The 5,909-nt window shown below is 58.4% G+C and overlaps 1 pseudogene; it reads left to right on the forward strand.

Annotated features, from left to right (window-relative positions):
- The first annotated feature begins 2,007 nt into the window (after positions 1–2,007).
- Positions 2,008–3,684, forward strand: LOC115802495 (uncharacterized protein CXorf49 homolog pseudogene; annotated as a pseudogene).
- The last annotated feature ends 2,225 nt before the right edge of the window (positions 3,685–5,909 follow it).

Consider the following 5,909-nt stretch of genomic DNA (forward strand, 5'->3'; position numbering starts at 1 on the left):
GTTCCACAGGCAAGAGGGGTTCAGACACCCCAGGACTCTCCAGGAGGTCAGCCAGAGCAGGATGCAGGAGAGAGAGGTGACTGAAGACAGAGGAGTATGAACGGGAAGGAGCAGAAGGAAGGTATGGGAGGAATGGAGCGGTGTCAGAGTAGGAGTGGGGTGGCAGACAAGGGAAATTCTAACACCCATGGGCCGTATAGAAACCAAGGGAGGCACCACTCCCCAGACGTCAGTACTGCTCAGCTCAGGGAAGCTGAGAACTGACAGTTCCAAGAAAAATTGAGAGACACCTGGCTATCCACACCCACCGCCATCACAACTGGTAGGCCTTGGTTGCGCATCCTTCAAAACTTTAAAACATATTTGTACATATACTTAAATGAATCCTCATATATTACATAGGATTGACTGGTGTGTGTGTGTGCCCACGCACGCAAGTGATTTAACTCACAAATGTGAATCCAAAGCCATCGTTCTGCAACTTGCAGTTTGAAGTCAGGCGGATGCTTTCGAAAGCTGTGAGAATGGCCTGATGCGTTCCGTTAGACTGCCACGCTTTATGCTACTGGATGCTAAGCCACGTTGCATTCATCCATTTCCTTACTGACGGGAATTTGGAGTGTTCCCAGTTTTAACCATCACCAACACCCTTGTGCATGTGTTCTTGTACACTACAGGTACCAGCGTGTCTCAGGAAGAAGTACCAGGCAGAGCACTTGCAGGAGCATAGAGGAAATAGATTCTTTTTTTCTTCCTTTTAAAGATCTTGGGCTAAAAGCAAGGACTCTGGAGTCAGATTGATTGGTTTCGATCCTGCCGCTGATCCCCACGAGCCGAATGACCTTGGGCCAGTGGCCGAACCTCTCAGTGCCTGTTTCCTCACCGGGAAGAGGCCAGTAATAGTTGGTACTATAGTAATAGGCGTGTCACGCGGATGCATTATTATTTATGCCCAGCGCTTAGAAGAGTGCCAGGCACAGAGGCCGTGCCGGCGCTAAGTTCCTTTCGATGGATTCTGCCAAATTACCTCCCAAATGGGTCTCTTGCACTACAGTCACAGAGGTTTGCTCCTAAACTCTCCCACCCTCGGAATGGTTAAGATCTTTGAAGGTTGTCAACCTAGTGTGTGAAACCCGATTCGTGGTTTTAGTTCACATCTCCAGGATCAGCGGTGGGGAGCATCTTTCGGGGTGTAACTGGCCACTGCGATTTCCTCTTCTTTGAATTTGCCTCAGAGAGGGGGAAGGGCTGATGGAGCGAGGTCAACCCCAATCTGTCTGCCAACCCCAGTCTATCCGCCAAACCCAGCTGCCGATAACGTTTGCTGAGCCACATTTGATGGAGCAGTTGAGACAGAGACCTTACAGAACGAAAATACGATCCCTTTGCTCTCTGGCCGACCCCTGATCACTGACTGCGGGACTCCTGTGCCCATTCTCCTGTTGGGTCGTAAGGCTTGCGGTGGAAGGGAGGCTGGCAAATGCTTTCGGCGCGTGCTAGGCATCCAGCGCCTCCATCTTGACGTTTCATCCTCACCACCCCTGGAGCCCGGCGCCCTCACTCCCCGACGCCCTCGAATCCCTGTATAGATGGGAAATGGAGGCTCATAGCTGTGACTCTAACCGGAAAGGGGAGGCCGGACAGGAGGAGGCGGGCCCAGAACTTGACAGAGGGAAGCACTCCCACCATCCCCTTCACCAGCCAACTGCCCGGACCGCCCACGGGCTTGCGAGCAAACCAGAGGCCCTCGACCCCATTGGTTACGCCTCGAGGGGGCGGGCGAACAAGGCGCCCGCTGGTTGGCGGGGTCGGACCAATGAGGAGGCCGCGGCACGGGCGTGGGAGGCGCGCTGAAAGTGGCGCGTCCTTTCTTTTGAGGCGAGCTCGTGTGGCGCGTGAGGTGGATGACGCTGCCCTCTAAGCGCCGCCTGCCTAGCCTGCCGAGACCGTGACCGCGACTCGGGCCATCGACCGTCGCCCCGGTTCCGGGGCTGCCCGGGTCGCGACATGAGCTCCCCGGATGAGGTGTCTGTGTGGGGAATGTGTTTCGGCCCAAAGGGCAGGGAGCGGGCCGGCGTCCGCCCAGCCGGCCCTGCAGTCCCACGGGGACCCGACCCAGGCCCCGAGCCTGGGGAACCGCGGAGCGGCGAGGGCGCAGGCGGCTTCCCGGACCCCGAGGGCTTCCAGTCGGAGCGGGAGATGCTGGAAGCGCGAGGGCCGGTGCTGTGGGGCCGCAAAGGCCGACCTGGCTCCCCAGGTGACCACAAGAGGGACCTCCTGGACCTGATCGAGGAGTCTGAGGAGGCCAACCTGCAGCAGCTGACCGACCAGGACACGCTGGGCGTCCGCAGATACCCGTCCCCGGAGAGCTCCACCGCCTTCGAAGTGTCCACCGTGTGGACACTGCACCTTGAGGCGGGTCCCGGCGGTCGAGGAGCGCGCGGCCAGAGCTGTGGGGAGGGGCCGACGGCTCCAGCCGGCCCTCTCCACCTCGGGAGGCCTGAAGCGGGCCGGGCCTTGGGGAACCCTAAGAGAGGCACTAACCGTAAGTTGAACGTGGCTGCGGATCGCCAGCAGCGCTCCGCGGAAGGCCTGGCCTGGCTGCTGTCCGACTCCGAGTCCTCAGATGAATTCAGTGAGACACAGCTGATGACGGTGAGCACTTACCCCAGAGGAGGAGGCCAGGCCAAGCCCAGCAGACCCGAGGATCCTGGGGACACTCCCAGACACTCGAAGTTCCAAGCCAGGGAGAATTTCCTTCACGTGACAGGCTCTTCCCTGTCCTCGGCTCCGCGAGGACTCTCTTCGGTTGTGGAAAGGCAGGGCGTGGGAGAGCAGGGCATCTCTTCCCCTAAGAAAATGCAGAGCGTGCTGTGGGGGAAGGGGGGCAGCAAGCCCAGCTACCCGGGAGCTGCTGCTGCTGCTGCTGCTGCTGCTGCTGCTTCTGTTTCTGCTGCTGCTGCAGATGGCCTGCCGCGGGTCACTCCTAAGAAGAACGGAGCCCAGGAGAAGAAATGCGTCGGGGCAGCATCCAGACTTGCCCTGGGGGGAACCTTCCATTCCCGGGGGCAGCGAATCTCGGCAACTCCCGTGGAACCTGCCACCTTGCCCCCAATCTCTGGTATTCCGCAGCCTGGGAGACCCAAGAGTTACACCTTAGTCCTTTCGGGAACCAAACAGTCCAAGCACACCGGCGCTGGGAAGAAATCCGTGGTCAGGTGGGCAAGGGAGTCTGAGGCGGTGGCGGGAGAAGATAAGGACCCAAATAGAGACCCAGCCCCAAAGGGCCAAGTGAGTAGGCCATGCTCCTCCTCTCTCCCCACTCTTCCCCCCCCACAGCACCCAGGGCACACGTCTTCACCCATGCTGCCTCTGTCCACCCCTCAGGGGTCAGCATTGGGTGCCCCTCGGTCACTGGGTCATTACGATGCCAGATCGGGCTCCTTTTCCTAGGGACAAACATTAAGGTAGCACGTCGGGTGTCCTGGGCCCGGTTCTCCACCCTTGGCCTCTTTCCAGCCTCCTCTGAGAGACTTGGGCTGGGATGGAAGGGAGGGCTGGTAGCTGAATTGGGTCGGGGGATCCCTTAAAAGCTTCCCCGGAAAGCCTCAGTATTTAGACTCACCAGCTTCCCGAATCCTACTTCCTAGCTGTTCCCCAGACCTTCCTTGCACGGGGCCTGGGCTTTCTCAGTGTCCCACTGTTGTCCCTAGATCAGCTCTGCCTGCTGGCCTGGGGCTGACAGAGGGAGAAAGTGCTAATGAGATCAGCCTTTCAATTCCCTTCCCAATTCCCTGCCTCACCCTGGCCTGAATCACACAACTCTCTCTCTCTCTCTCCGTCTCTCTCTCTCTCTCTCTCTCTCTTTCTTTCTATCTCTCTCTCTCTCGCTCTCTCTGTCTCTCTCTGTCTCTGTCTCTCTCTCTGTCTCTCTGTCTCTCTCTGTCTCTGTCTCTGTCTCTCTCTCTCTCTCTCACACACACACACACACACACACACACTTCCTTAGTCCAAATCGGTGAGAAATTTTTGTTTCAGCTGCTAACTCACAGGCCAGGGACATCTTGTCTGCGCATGCATCGTAGAAAAGCCAGCAGTGGCGACGTCAACACCAGAGGCCCCCAAGATCCAGGAAACTCAGAGCCCTTGGCCCTGAACCAGGGACAAGTCATGCCCAGGGGGCCTGCCCCCTCAGGTGAGTGTCGTGGGTTTGATGTGAGCGGAGGGAAGAGGGGTTGAGGACAGGAACCTCTGCCTCTGTCTCTGCTGGGGGCACAGCCTTGCTCCCAGGCAGCTTCTCCCACAGGAGACGGGGTGCTGGCAGGGCTGGCCTTGAGCCACATCATCCTCTGTGTGGGGTTTGTGCGGCCGGGGTGATCGGTGGCAGTGCCCCAAACAGCTGCTCCGGGTGTAGACTTGCAGGGGAACAGCCTTTTCTGTTAAGTCCTGTTCGGCCACATTGCTCTCCCACGTGCTGGCTGTGGCTGCAGCTCTGGGAGGGTCGAATCCAGAGCCACATTGTTTGCGGACCACAATGGCGAAATCGCTGCCCCCGGGGAACAGGGGAAGCAGGCCCACAGACAAGGTTCCAGCTGCTGGGCAGAGCAGGGGCGGCTGGTTGCCAGCAGAGGGTGGTGTTGCCTCACCTCACTTTAGAGCCCGCTTGGCCCTTTCCACCTCACTGGGAGCCTGGGAAGCTGGATTGTGTGTCCTTTCCCTCTCAGGTGACCGGGAGCCACTTGACCATCCCCCAAGACCGGAAACGCAGCAGCAGCCACTGGGAACGCCCTGCTGTCCTTGGGTAATGCTTCCTCTGCATCCTGGAAATGCAGGCCCAAACCGAGGTTGGGATCTGGGTCCAAGTTCAGCTGACATGTGTGGGCGCCCCCCTCCCCTGCCCCCATCACGTACCCCACGGAGGGAGCCCACCTCCTTTCCACTGAGGAGCCCTTGCCAGTCAGGCCACCCGGCTTTTGGGTGGAGGGCCCAGGGGAGAGGAGAAGGTGGAGGAGAGAGGAGGCCAGAGTATAGTAATCATTTCTCTTCCTCCTCTGCCTGCTGGCCTAGTGTCTCGAGCTAGAGAGAGAAGTAGACGAACTTAAGGAGCAACTTGGTATGAGGAACCAGGGCCGGAGAGCGGTGTCATAGTGCAGATCCCAGGTGGGCACCTGGTGTGGGGGTGGGCTGCACGTTCAGTCGGCCTGGCAGGGACCAACATCCCTGTGGGGAGGAGAACCTCTCAGGCCTGGCCCTGGAGCCGGCTGTGCATGTACAACTGGGCATGTGTACAAATAACAAAGTACTGTCTGGACTGCATGCACACTTTGACAACCAGACCAGTCCTAGGGAATGTCCTTCTGATAGGACTTTTAGAGATGCCTCGTTGAGTTTTCCCTTGAACTGCTGCTTGGTGTGGCTTCTAAGGTTCTTGCTGGATTGTTTGTTTGTGTGTGTGACAAGTTCTGAGTGGTTGTGGCACGGCCCACAGCATGAGAGCTGCTGGCACATTTTGTTTCCCTTTAGGAACCGGTTCCACATTCAGTTTGGGTGGTGGGGAGTGATCAGGTCCAGAGCTCTTTGCATCGGGTCTGGAGGGGTTTCAGGTTTCAGGGCTAGGCAGTTCCTCATGTGGATGGGGGACAGGCTTCTATATCCCTGTGTCTGGAGCACCTGCTAATGCCTGTCCGTGTTGCAGCCGCCATGCACTACCTGGCTGACAAGTTGCAGACCCTTTGAAGTGACTGTTACACACACCGTACCCCTTCCCACAGTCCTGGCTGTTGAGCAGGGCTGGGGGCTGGCCTGGCTTGAGGCTCTTCCCTGACTCTGCTGTTTCACAGGTTGAGCCCAGCGTCTTCCTGCAAGAGGAGCAGCTGGTACCTTTGGGGCCCTGGAGCTGTGGCCAAGCT

The sequence above is a fragment of the Delphinapterus leucas genome, chromosome X, assembly GCF_059928025.1.
Source record: "Delphinapterus leucas isolate spDelLeu-1000000601 "Yukka" chromosome X, BTC_Dleu_Yukka2, whole genome shotgun sequence".
Taxonomy (NCBI): domain Eukaryota; kingdom Metazoa; phylum Chordata; class Mammalia; order Artiodactyla; family Monodontidae; genus Delphinapterus; species Delphinapterus leucas.